General features: G+C 47.9%; 1 protein-coding gene across 1 annotated transcript in view; it reads right to left on the bottom strand.

The window, feature by feature from the left end:
* Nucleotides 1-14,289, bottom strand: part of ARHGAP35 (Rho GTPase activating protein 35) — a 146,457-nt gene that overhangs the window by 13,245 nt on the left and 118,923 nt on the right. The gene's annotated exons all lie outside the window — the stretch shown is intronic.

Here is a 14,289-nt window from a genome sequence, read left to right as displayed (position 1 = left end):
TTTCATTTAAAAAATAGAGGTAATATATATTTTAAACCATCATTTTCACTTGCAAAGTGTGTTGTGGCCAGGCGCAGTGGCTCACGTCTGTAATCCCAGCACTTTGGGAGGCCGAGGTGGACAGATCACGAGGTCAGGAGATCAAGACCATCCTGGCTAACATGGTGAAACCCTGTCTCTACTGAAAATACAAAAAATTAGCTGGGCGTGGTGGTGGGTGCCTGTAGTCCCCGCTACTCAGAAGGCTGAGGCAGGAAAATGGTGTGAACCCAGGAGGTGGAGCTTGCAGTAAGCAGAGATTGCGCCACTGCACTCCAGCCTGGGCGACAGAGCGAGACTCCGTTTCAAACAAAACAAAACAAAACAAACGAACACCAAACAAAACAAACAAAAAAACAAAGTGTGTTGTGAACTTATTCTAATCACTTCAAGTTCTTATTCTTTTACATGATTTTAAAGACACCAAAGTATATGACCACTGTAAGAATAGTCGTGCTGTTAATCATACAGGGTTGGCTGGGTGCTGTGGCTCATGCCTGTAATCCCAGCACTTTGGGAAGCTGAGGCAGGAGGATCACTTAAGGTCAGGAGTTCAAGGCCAGTGTGGCCAACATAGTGAAACCCTGTCTCTACTAAAAATACAAAATTAGCAGGCCAGGCGCGGTGGCTCACGCCTGTAAATCCCAGCACTTTGGCAGGCTGAGGTGGGCAGAACATGAGGTCAGGAGATCGAGACCATCCTGGCTAACATGGTGAAACCCCGTCTCTACTAAAAATACAAAAAATTAGCCGGGCGAGGTGGCGGGCGCCTGTAGTCCCAGCTACTTGGAAGGATGAAGCAGGAGAATGGCGTGAACCCGGGAGAAGGTGCTTGCAGTGAGCCGAGATCGCGCCACTGCACTCCAGCCTGGGCGACTGAGTGAATCTCCGTCTCAGGAAAAACAAAAACAAAAACAACAACAACAAAAATTAGCTGGGAGTGGTGGTGCACACCTGTAATCTCAGCTACTCGGGAGGCTGAGGTAGGAGAATTGCTTGAACCTGGGAAGCGGAGGTTGCAGTGGGCTGAGATCACATCACTGCACTCCAGCCTGGGTAACAGGTGGGACTGTGTCTTGAAAAAAAAAAAAGAAAAGAAAAGAAAAAAAAAGTGATACAGGGTTTTCCAAGTTTTTACTGTTAGAAAATTAACTCGTGCTGGGTATGGTGGCTCACACCTGTAATCCCAGCACTTTGGGAGGTCAAGGTGGGTGGATCGCCTGAGGTCAGGAGTTCAAGACTAGCCTAACCAACATGGAGAAACCCTGTCTCTACTAAAAATACAAAATTAGCAGGGTGTGGTGGCGCATGCCTGTAATCCCAGCTTCTCGGGAGGCTGAGGCAGGAGAATTGCTTGAACCCAGGAGGTGGAGGTTGTGGTGAGCCGAGATTGTGCCATTGCACATTGTATGCCAGCCTGGGCAACAAGAGTGAAACTCCGCCTCAAAAAAAAAAAAAAAAAAAAAAAAAAGAAAATTAACTCACAAGTATGTTTTTTTGACAACTAGTAAAAGCTTAACAGATTACTAGATATAGGTATTTCTTACTTTGTGAATATCCTATTCATGTTCTTGTTAATTTTCCTATTGGAGTGATTCTTATTTTGAACTTGAGAAAGTCTATGAATATTAAGTAATTATATCAACGTTATATATGTTTACATTTTTCCTTTTTGTTATTTGTCTTCTAATTTTATTGAATTTGTTGAAGTATATAATTCAAAAATTTTAGGTTTTTAAGACCATTTTCTTTATGTCTTCCTTTGTTTTTATGCTTAGAATAGGTTTTTCCCATTCCTGTATCAGCTATTGTTTTTTCCTTCTCGTTCTTTTTATCAGTTTGAAGAATCATTTCATTCTGTGATCATTCTGGAACTTATTTGGTGTATAGTGTGATATAAGAAAAAAGTAGTAAAAGTCAGTTAAACAAGTAAGTTAGAATAAAATATCAAGGGAAGGATGGACGCCCACTCCCTCCCCATCCTACCCCGGGCAGAGCAGCGCTGTTCAGCTCAGAGTGGATTCCAAGCTGTCTACTGCGTCCATTCGCCCTGTCCCGGGAAAGAAGTCCACTGGGAGCCATCAAGATCTCAAGGACTTTGTCTAAAGGATGGTGAAGTCACTGTGGAAACTGACATGGGGCCTCATGGCTAAAGCAACCCTGGGTCCCTTCTGAAGACTGGCTTTGCGCGACTCTGTCTTGCTGAAGGCGCACAGAGGAAACACCATGGGTGCTGCCACCGGACACCAGAAACAAGTGTGGACAGTGGAGAGCACCGAGCCCTGGAGTCAGTCAGGCTCCAGAGAGCCATGTGTTGGTTGTCATTGTCACTGTTACCTCTGGAGAGACAGCCATCAGGCAAAATAAAAGCAACTGGCCTGCCTGTTTTCTGGGGTCCCAGACTTCTTGAGACTTCAAGAACACTGGAACAAGAGGTATCAATTCCCTGGCTTAAAAGCTGTTAATTGCACCAAGGCCCTTCCCCCGAGAGAAAAGGAGGTTAATGGACCAACCCCAGGGACATCCTACCATGCAACGCCTAGTTACAAAGGAGCTGCCACTGCTGTACTCACTTGGGAGAAGTGCTGGCACTTTCCAGAGTGGTCACACGCTGTGCACTGAGCTAGGTGCTTTGTCCCCATCCACCATTCGCTTGTTTATTAAATAAATGATGATGCCATTTAATCTCCCACACCTCATGGGAGGAGCTATTGGGTGGGTAGAGAATACACATGAGAAAACTAAGGTTCAGAAAGGTGAAGTCCTTGCCCCAGATCACAGCTGCTGAGAGGCAGAGTGGTCTGAGTCCGGGGCCTCTGCCACTGTCCTGCCTCCTTACTGTTCCAGAAGACACCTGGCTCAAGCTTCTGCTGCTTCCTATTAATCCACCAGGCTGCGGTCCAGACAGCAGCACCCCCCTTCCCCAGAAGCAACACCACATTTGGGTGAAGTCCTCTGGCCTAAGCACCCGGGCAGCTTTTGAGATGGCACACCCCTACCCCCTGTGCTGTTGAGACGCTGCTCACCAGCCCTAGTTAGTAATTTTTCCACGGACTCTTTTCTCAACTGCTCTCAAGACATACTTAAACTTCTACCTATTTCACATCTGGGCAAGCCTTGGGTATGTGTCAGCAGGCTCAAGTCTTCATCTCCTAATTTGAAAAAAACAAATAAAACTAAATCTAAGTTATTTTCCCTTTCCCTGAGTATCAGCCCTCCACAATACAAAGAAAATGATAGGACAAATAGCACCAGTCTCAAGAGCCTGGAATAATGCAGCAATGTCACCGTTCCTGAGTCTCAGTGTGTAGAGGCAGTCTCCGAGCTGCAGAAGACCCGGCCAGCCGAAGGCCGCACATCACCTTCTGGTGAGCCTGACCTTCAGCGAGACTGAGGACTGCTCTGCATTGCCTCCTAATGGCCACCGGCCCCGGCATCAGAGGGCAGGAGAGAACTGCAAATTAGCGATCTGGCAATTATCAGTGGTGTGGACCTGCTGAAACCTCACTAGATGGATCATCACAAAAATGGAAGCACTGGAAAGCACGAGGCCGCACCAGAGCATCAATTAATCATCAACTTAGTACTTCCTGTCATCTGGGCACATGTTTATTTTATGCAATCCCATTTTAAAATAGCAACCTTGCTGCTGTTGTACACAATACCATGGCATAATTTAGGAAAGGTAGCATTTGCTTGGCTAGCGCAATTTCTCATAACTACTAATTAGACATCAATTAAAGAAAGATTAAAAAAAACTGAGAGCAGGCTGCAAACACCACCAAGGCTGCAGGGAGCTGGCAACCCAGGTGAGAAATAGGATGCTGGAAAGAGCACGGGCAGCTTGCCAAAGGCCTGAGACCACAGCAGGAAAAGGGCTGGGGTCTTGGAGCAGACCCCCTGGCAAAGATGCTGGATATTAAGGCATTTGTGTCTGGAACACCCGAGTGTTCCTACATGGAAACACTCTAGGGGTGACTCTGGCCCACACCTGCCAGCGGCAGAAGGCAGAATTCTTACCAACAGTGACCTCCACCCACCATGTCTACTGCAGGCTCCCAAGTCCATCTGAGAAAGCCTTAACCTTAAACTTACAGGCATCTTTACCTACCAGAAATCTCCAAAGACCCACGTCACCAAAGCATAGCCTTGGCTGCAGACCTTTTCTGTTTCTCTTTCTTTTTTAAAAGCCCTCCCTACTGGCTGCAATTATCTTCTATGTTTAAGTTAATCTTTGGAAATAGAACAAGAAAAAGCTCAGAACAGCCAAGATCACTATCTTCAAATATTTGAACAAGGCCACGTAGAAAAGTCTTGTTCCAATGGTTCTAGGGAACAGAGTTATAATCAAGAATGGAAATTACAGAATGGCAAATATTCTCTCAATATATAACTATTAACAGCCATAGCTGTCATTCATTGGAATAGATGAGAATTTTTGAATCTCCTCTCACCAGGCAACCATCTGATTGGGGTACTGTTTAAAAAGATGAATACCTGGTCTAGGAAGCTAGCTAATAACAAAAATGATAAGCCATTTATCAAATGCTTACTCTGTACGAGGCACACGATGCTAAGTGCTTTCGTGCCTTTTCATAGCAGTTCTCACAATAACTCCCCCAGACTGGTGATTATTATTATTATTATTTTATTATTATTATTTTTTTGAGATGGAGTCTTGCTCTGTCGCCCAGGCTGGAGTGCAGTGGCACCATCTCGGCTCACTGCAAGCTCCACCTCCCGAGTTCATGCCATTCTCCTGCCTCAGCCTCCTGAGTAGCTGAGACTACAGGTGCCCGCCACCACACCTGGCTAATTTTTTTATATTTTTCATAGAGACGGGGTTTCACTGTGTTAGCCAGGATGGTCTTGATCTCCTGACCTCGTGATCCACCCGCCTCGGCCTCCCAAAGTGCTGGGATTACAGGCTGAGCCACCGCGCCCAACTTAGACTGGTGATTATTATCCCATTCTACAGACAGGAACGTTGAGGCTAGGAGGTAAAGGAACATGTAGAAAGTGAGTGAGTCGCACAGATGGAATTTGAATCCTGTGAGATTTTAGTACCTGAGTTGTTCTTCTATGATGCTTGATATCACTATTTCTCAAGAGTGAGCATGCAGCAGAGTCACCTGGAGGGCCTGTTATAGTGCAGGTGCGGGGGCCCCAGCCACAGAGTTTTGGATTCAGTCAGTTTGGAGAGGAGCCCAAGAATTTTTTTTTTTTTTTTTGTACACAAGGTCTTACTCTGTCACTCAGGCTGGAGTGCAATAGCACCATCTCAGCTTACTGTATCGTCAACCTCCTGGGCTCAAGCGATCCTCTCACCTCAGCCTCCTGAGTAGCTGGGACTACAGGTGTGTGCCACCACACCTGGCTCATTTTTTTTGTAGAGATGGGGGTCTCACTTTGTTACCCAGGTTGGTCCCAAATTCCTGGGCTCCAGCGATTCTCTTGCCATTGCCTCCCAAAATGCTGGGATGCTGGGTGTGGGCCACTGTGCCTGGCCTCAAAATCTGCATTTCTAATGCATTCCCAGGTGATGCTGCTGCTGCTGGCCAGGGAACCATACTTGGAGAACTGCCATTCTAGAAGATGTGCCAGAGCTCTAAGGCTCCAGAGAAGCCTTAATCAGAACTCTTGAATTCTATGATTCAATAAAATCAGGGGTAATACACCAGGCAAAATAGATACCACCTACTTTAGGAACAAAGCACTTCCAAAAAGCATGAAAACTGCTGCTTTTTGTACGTAAACAAGCCCTTAGGCATTATTTAATCTTTTTTTTTTTTTTTTTTTTTTTTGAGACAAAGTCTCACTCTGTCGCCCAGGTTGTAGTTCAGTGACTCGATCTCGGCTCACTGCAACCTCGGCCTCTTGGGTTCAACCGATTCTCATGCCTCAGCCTCCCGAGTAGCTGGGATTACAGGCACCCACCACCACACCCAGCTAATTTTTGTATTTTTAGAAGAGATGGGGTTTCACCATGTTGGCCAGGCTGGTCTCAAATTCCTGACCTCAGGTGATCCACTCGCCTCGGCCTCCCAAAGTGCTGGGATTACAGGCTGGGATTACAAGCGTGGGCCACTCCTCCCAGCCTTAATCTTTTAACCATGGATGGCCATGTATGACTTTCATAAAACATTTTTAAAATAGCTGAGAAAAGCAGAGACCTTATTATTCTTTCAACAAATATTTACCAAGCATCCATAGGTAGATAAATTCCTTTACAAAGTTTCGGTTTTATTCTTTTTTGAGATAGAGTCTTGCTCTGTCTCCAGGTTGGAGTGCAGTGGTGTGATTTCGGCTCACTGTAAGCTCCGCCTCCCAGGTTTAAGTGAATCTCCTGCCTCAGCCTCCTGAGTAGCTGGGACTACAGGCACATGCCACCAAGCCCAGTTACTTTTTGTATTTTTAGTAGAGACACGGTTTCACCATGTTGGCCAGGATGGTCTCAATCTGTCTCTCTCTCTCTCTTTTCTTTTTTTTTTTGAGACGGAGTTTTGCTCTTATTCCCCAGGCTGGAGTACGACACGATCTCGGCTCACCACAACCTCCGCCTCCCGGATTCAAGTGATTCTCCTGCCTCAGCCTCCCGAGTAGCTGGAATTACAGGTGTGCGCCACCATGTCTGGCTCATTTTGTATTTTTAGTAGAGATACAACATGTTGGCCAGGCTGGTTTCGAACTCCTGACCTCAGGTGATCCACCTGCCTCGGCCTCCCGAAATATTGGGATTACAGGTGTGAGCCACCGCGCCTGGCTGGTCCCAATCTCTTGACCACCTGATCTGCCCACCTCGGCCTCCCAAAGTGCTGGGATTACAGGCATGAGGAACCGTGCCTGGCCTAAGCCACCACACCCAGCCTTTTTTTTTTTTTTTTTTTTAGATGGAGTCACACATGCTCTGTTACCCAGGCTGGAGTGTTGTCGCACGATCTTGGCAACCTCCCCCTCCTAGGTTCAAGCAATTCTTGTGTCTCAGCCACCAAACTAGCTGGGATTACAGGCGCCTGCCACTGCACCTGGCCAAGTTTTGTATTTTTAGTAGAGATGGGATTTCGCCATGTTGGCCAGGCTGGTCTCAAACTCTTGACCTCAAGTGATCTGCCCGCCTTCGCCTCCCAAAATGCTGGGATTACAGGCGTGAGCCATCGCACCCAGCTCCTTTACAAAGTTTTCAGTCTTGGTCTTCCACAAAAGTACTTTGGCAGGCCAGGGGTGGTGGTTCACGCCTGTAAACCCAGCACTTTGGGAGGCCAAGGCGGGAGGATTGCTTGAGCCCAGGAGCTGAAGACCAACCTGGGCAAAATAGTGAGACTCCATTTCTACAAGAAATAAAAAATTAGCCAGGCATGGTGGCATGCCTGTAGTCTCAGCTACTTGGGAGGCTGAGGTGGGTGGATCGTTTGAGCCCGGGAGGTCGAGGCTGCAGTGAGCCATGACCATACCACTGCACCTCAATTTGGGAGACAGAATGAGACCCTATTTCAAAACAAAACAAAACAAAACAAAATAAAACAAAACACCAAAAAATACTCTGGTGACATAGGAAGACTAGACGGTCCTCCGATGCGAGCTGGTGGGGACTTCCCCATGAACTAGGAACTGGTATTTCAGTCTTCGACTGCCCTGTCAGAGCTGTGGTGGCTGGCCCTGCTCCTGAGAGGTGCCTGTGGCAGGATGGACACTAAGAAAATGGAGAGATGCCCCTCAGAGCTTGGAAATCAAGAGGGAAAATCACCTCCTTTCCTGGTATCCTGATTTTCTGAAATATCCAAACAGGTTTTGATCCTGGACCCCAGGCAGGCCCTTCTTAGCAGCAGTGCTGTCGGCAAGCGTCAGGCTTTGCTTCTGCTCCTTCACACCAGGACTCAGTTCCTCCAAAGTTTCCTTTCTAGCTACACATCAATACTTCCTCCAAGACGAACTCAGACTCGCTTATTTTTTACTTTCTATATTTAGATATAAAAACTCAGCACTTAGTCCTTTAAAAAAATTTAATTGGCACTGCTAGTACTCTAAAACACCCCATGCCAGACAGGCCTTAACTAACAGCTTTTGCGGACTTTTCTGGAGGCTGGAAACATTTAATAAACTATTCCCTTTTTTACACATGCAAGACTAAGTCTAAGGCAGGCTAAACTGCAAGGCTGGAGGGGTGCTGAGCACTCAGGGAGAGAAGGAAACTCCAGAGCATCCAATTCAAATGGTCTTGAAGAGGACCCACCTCTGTGGAAAGGTATGAAGCCTTTCTTTTTCATTCAGTGCTAACAGTGTATCTGTAGTGTGTCTTCTGAGGACCACACTGCCACACTCCCCCAATCTCACCTCAATGGAAGATGAAAGGGTGAGGGGGCAGGAGAGTGTTTAGGTCAAAATCAAAGCAACTATGTCTCCATTTCCTTCTATGTATAACAAAGATAAACAGTTCTCACCTCATCCCCTGGTGGTATGTATTTAATGAGATCTTAGCACTTAGCCTGAGACAGTAGCTATTATCCTAATGATCTAAGTGGAAAGCTGGTTGTCAACAAGTGGATGCGCACCTGAGTTCTGCTGTCAGGGAGACATGGGTTCGATTCCTGCCCCGACCTCGGCTCATCTGACTATACAATGGAATAAATGAGAGCGTCTATGCACAGTCCACTGCACAATGGCTGCCGGTATTCTTTTTTTCTCTATACTCTTAACAAGCCTCAACAATGGCACCTGCCTGTAGGCATGACCTATTCTGAGAGCTTGGTCAAAACAAGACAATTTGTAGAAAAACATTTTAAAACATGCACAGCTTTGACACCAAAGTGACCTCGGTTCTGATCCTGCTTGTGTCTTATAGCTAGGTTGGGTACCTGAGAGTAAATCACCTCTCCTCTCAGGGGCTTGGAATCCTCATCCAAAAATGGGGTAATGACATCATTAATGAGTCTGTCAAGATGCTGTAAATATTATTATTATTTTGGAGACGACAAGTTTCACTCTTGTCTCCCAGACTAGAGTGCAATGTGCGATCTCGGCTCACTGCAACCTCCACAGTTCCAGGTTCCAGCGATTCTCCTGTTTCAGCCTCCCAAGTAGCTGGGATTATAGGCGCCCACCACCACGCCCGGCTAATTTTTGTATTTTTAGTAGAGACGAGGTTTCACCATGTTGGTCAGGCTCGTCTTGAACTCCTGACCTCAGGTGATTTGCCCGCCTTGGCCTCCCAAAGTGCTGGGATTATAGGCGTGAGCCACCGAGCTCAGGCAAGATGCTGTGAATATTAAAAGAAATTACGCAAACGAAAACAAGTAGTACCACAAATGGATGGCATACTGAAATAATCATAATAGTAACGACAATAATAGTTAACTTCCGACTGAGAATTTACTATATGCCATGTACCATTCTAAGCTCTTTACTAGAAATACAGAGTGAATCCTTCCAATGATTCTTTGCGGTAAATATTATTTTTACTACCAATCTGCAAACAGCAAATGGAGGCTCAGAGAGGCTAAGCCATTTGCCCAAGGCCATGGAACTGGGTAAGTGGTGGTGCTGTGATTTGAACTGGCTAACTCAATTGTCTCAGCTGATGGCATGTTTAAATGTTATGCTATTACCGCCAATGCTAGCTCCCTGTTCCCTTCTCCTTTAAATATAATACGTACACATCCCATAAATGCCAGATTCGTGATGGCTTACAAAGATTTTCCATTTCTCCCTTGTCTATCTAGTCAGATGAACTCGCCTCTTTATCCACACTCTATTCAATTTTCTCTTCCTTTTTTTTTTTTTTTTTTGAGACGGAGTCTTGCTCTGTCGCCCAGGCTGGAGTGTAGTGGCACAATCTCGGTTCACTGCAACCTCTGCCTCCCAGGTTCAAGAGATTCTCCTGCCTCAGCCTCCTGAGTAGCTGGTATTACAGGCGCCCGCCACCACGCCTAGCTAATTTTTGTATTTTTAGTAGAGACAGGGTTTCACCATATTGGCCAGGCTGGTCTGGAACTCCTGACCTTGTGATCTGCCCACCTTAGCCTCCCAAAGTGCTGGGATTACAGGCGTGAGCCATCGCGCTAGGCCCTCAATTTTCTCTTCTGCGAACTGGAGGGCAAGGATGTCTGGCACAAGAATGACGGCCTCCTCTCCATAGAAATTTCCTCGCTGTGCCTCTCCGCAGAAGTTCTACTATTGAAACCACACGAGTCCCCGCAGTTCCCCCTGCTGCTTTCCTGCTTGGGAGGTGACTGGGTGGTTTTCTGGCTGCTCTCTTTCTTCAACACTTGGATCCTCTGCCCCCTCCCCTGCCCCTTTGTTAGCTGTCTTCCCGGGTAATTCCCCTGTCAGTCAAGACCTGCTTCTGCCTGTGCCAGACTTTCCCCCCATGACAGAAGGCCACTAACGCTCTATTAGGATGACTTGACTGGGTGTGAGTGCCACAAGCAGGCACTGTGGCTTTATACGTTCCCGATGCCAGCGATGTGCACACGGCCGTGTCATAAATCTCAGGGCTGAGGAGGAGGGAGGAGGTGCGACATTGCACCAGGTCTGGGGGATCAGATGGCTCCAGCATCTGGCTGATCCTTCAGAAGCTGCCCATGCATTTGCTGCCATGAACCGTCAAGTAGGGCTTCTGGACCTGCTCTGAGCCCGACAGGGGGCTCTGTTCTTTTCCCTGACTTTCAAGAAAACACATATCCTAACAGTTGGGCTTAAAAAACCACGCCAGCGAAGAACTTGAGGCCAGCCTAGAGCTGGCACCCTGCCCATTCTGGAGGAAGAGTGTGGTCCATAATCGAGGTGAGTTGACTGCGCTCTGCAAAATGGGAGTGAACATTCAAAGCCAGGAGCAGCTGGGAGAGCCCTCCTGCCAAGAACGTGAGATGTCTTCGTGCTCTGAAGTGTGACTTTGCTGGCATGCCCACACAGGCCCAGTGGCACAGAGGTGATGGCAGTGTGACTCTGAGGAGAGCTGGTGCCACCACTGTGAGGGATATTACAGGCTAAAGAGCCACCAACAAAGAAACAGACTGCGAGCACAGTACAGGTGTACTATTTCCCCACTACCATACACACACCACATACACACCCCCCACTACACACACACATCCCACCACACAAACCCCACCACACACACACCCCACCACACACACGCCCTCCCCACCACACCACACACACACATCCCACCAAACCCCCACCACACAAACCCCCCACCACACACACACACACCCCACCACACACACACACCCCACCACACACACACACAACACCCATAGGCCCAAGTAGAAAAGCCCCTTGGGGTCACAAGCAGGTTCCTCCCAAGCATTAAAGAGGGCAGAGGCTAACTTCCCTCAGGTTCCTGATTCCCAGTGACCCATGAAAGGAGGCAAAGATGTCACCGATCACAGCCCAGTGTCCCTTTCCTGGCCTCTCTTCCCTAAGAAAGAATACTTTTCAGAGTCAGAAGCCTGTAAGCCTCAGGCAGGAAGGCTGATCCCAGTCCGTGTAATCTAGGATACAAATCTAGGGTACAACACACACTTTTCAACATGTGGCCTCAGGAGTTCCCGTCACCAGGCTCAAGCCCGCCACCCTCCCCCTACACTTCACTGCAGTCCTGATGACCTTGCAGGGTCTCCCTACAGGTTGTTCCTTCCACTTTTACCTCTGTTCTGTGACTAAACAACACTCCGTCCGAGGTCTCCCCTGACTCCTACACTAAATTAAGTTCCTATTATAGGATCCCAACAATTGCTTATATTTACGCAGTGCTGGTGCTCTGGGCCAGGGCCAGCCGTAAACATTTTACATGCACTGTCTCACCCAGTCCTCACACCAGCTCTGTGAGTTGTATTCTACCATTCTTCTTCCCATTTTATAACTGAACAAACTGAGCCACACGGCAAACAGATGGCAGGGCTGGGATTCACACCCGGGCAGTCCGATTCCAGAGCCCATGTTTGATCAATCACCACAAGGCACTGCCTCCATGCTCTTCCTTGATAGCCCTGGGCAGCATGTAAAAGTCGCTGGATAGCTGTGTGATTAGCTGCTTAATGCTGGTCCCCCAGTAGATCCCCGAGTTCACCAGAGCAGGCAGAGTTCTCTCATTACCCACCTGTGTATTGGGCTTGGTGCAGTAACTAGTACCAGGGAAGGCATTCAGTAGCTGTCTTCGGAAAGGAGGGAAGGAGGAAGAAAAGAGCAGCATTTCTCCAGCTGAAGAGAGGGAGGAAGGTGACTGAAGTGTTTGTCCTCAAGGGGCTTGTGCCTTAAGGGGCCAGCATGGAGGAGCTGCTCCCTAAGCCGCTGGAGCATCCGACTCCTACTTTCCTTTCCAGATGTATTGAGGTTCTACATTCCCCAAGAAGCCTTCTTCCTCCCCTTCTTCCCAGTGACTTCACTAGGAACATAGTGGGCTCATTACTTCACTACAGCCAGTCATGTGCTGCTGTTAAGTCTTGTCTCCAGACTTGGCTGTTAACTTTTACAGGACAGAGCCATGGTTTGGCTGTGGCTGGGAGTCCCCACAGGGCCACGCCCCCGCAGAAGCTGGTCACATTCTTGCTAATGGGCTGCTCTGTCGCCTTTTATCAGGGCTCAGCCTTCCCAGACTGACCTTATGCGGGTCTTAGACGTTTTTACAGCGACTGTAACACGGAGAAGAGGTTAGTTCATCTGTGCTTCACTGGCTTTGGTTAAATGAACAGGAAAAAAGCAGAGGTCAGGGAAACTGACAGGGGTTATAGAGGTGTGGGGATTTGCTGGGTGTGAAACCTCATGGGCAAGGCAGCACAGAAGGTGTGCGTGTGAGTGAGATGAACAGACAGACACAGACACAGAGCAAGAGCAAGAGCAAGAGCAAGGGCCACCGGAGCCCCCAGGTGATAATTCAAAGGCACAGTCAGGCCAGTTCCACCAAGGGCCCGAGCAGGTCCTGCAGCCGAGAGTGGGTACTGCTCCTTGTGACCACTCTCACAGGATAGCCTGCTGTCCCTTTGTACCGTCCTGTTTGTATTGCCTTGGCAAATACAGCAGGACAAGCCGTGGGCCTGCTTGGCACGCTCAGGCAGAGCAACCTGTCTGCCCGAGCTCCCCACCACGGAGAAGGCAAGTGCAGCCGGGACAGCCAGGCAAAGCAGCCCGCTGGAACTATCTCGGGGCCTCGGGCCGCCACCCAGACTATTTCTGTCTTGGATGGAAGGGCAGGGTTACTTTGTGAAACAAGCTCTACTTCTCTTTGGCTGCTGGGCTCTCCAGGCGGTGTGCCAGGGCACACTGTTCTGATCAGGGCACTGGGGCCTGAGGAAATCCGCTAGCAATGCCGAGTCACAAGCTAAATGAACCCTGCTTATCTGGAACAGGCAAGAGCTGGCGAGCTGACTGCCTGCCTTTATGGCAATGGGGAATTTCTGGAATGCAAGTGACTTGTGCTTAACTTACAAGCAAGCAGAAGAACGGGAGGGTGTTGAGGAATTGTAGCAAAAAAAAAAAAAGGAGAAAGCTTTGTTTTAAAACTATTTGGACTGTGGGAAAGCAATACATTAGTAAACCTAGAATTACAGGGGGAGGGAGAGAGATGAAGTAACAGAGAACCCCCATAAAAATCACAGCATATGAAACCGTATACTTCATATTTTAGCACTTTATCATCAATTCAAAGCGGTGCAAATAACGGCAATTACTCACATAAAGCCTGTTGGTGTATTCAAGCTGTAACCGTACCTATTAAACTGTTACAGTGATAGATGGGAGTATCTATACTGAAATTAGCTGCCTTCTCTGAAAGACAGAATTACAGAGATCTAGGTTCTCTGACTGCAGGGAAATAACTAACTGAATTTAACAGCTCTCGTCCCGCCAACTCTCCTTCATGATAGCTCTAGGAAGTGGTGGCTATGATGAATGTGGAGGGAAACACGGAGGTTTTTTGTAGGGTGGCTGTTTTCCAAGTGGGAAGGCATTTGGTAAAATTCTGAATCTGCTCAGTCCAATGCTATAAAACTCACAGCTTCATCAACCTAAAGCAGAGAAGACAGGAAAAGGGCTGGAACGTGGGCCTTTTCCATTCTGATGGGCTGTGAACGGCCTCCGCCAGAGGACTCGGGGATTTCTGTTTCCTCTTGTAAAAAGGGATTAGTGTTACTTTGAGATTAATACTGTCCTCTGGCTCATGGGAGATTAGCTAATAAACCATGTATGGGGTGCACTGTGAAGAACAAGCCCCACACAGGCCCAGGATTCTCATGGTGCTGCCGTGGCACACTGGCC

Source organism: Theropithecus gelada, chromosome 19 (assembly GCF_003255815.1).
Source record: "Theropithecus gelada isolate Dixy chromosome 19, Tgel_1.0, whole genome shotgun sequence".
NCBI lineage: Eukaryota > Metazoa > Chordata > Mammalia > Primates > Cercopithecidae > Theropithecus > Theropithecus gelada.
This window is presented reverse-complemented; position numbering and strand designations above follow the sequence as displayed.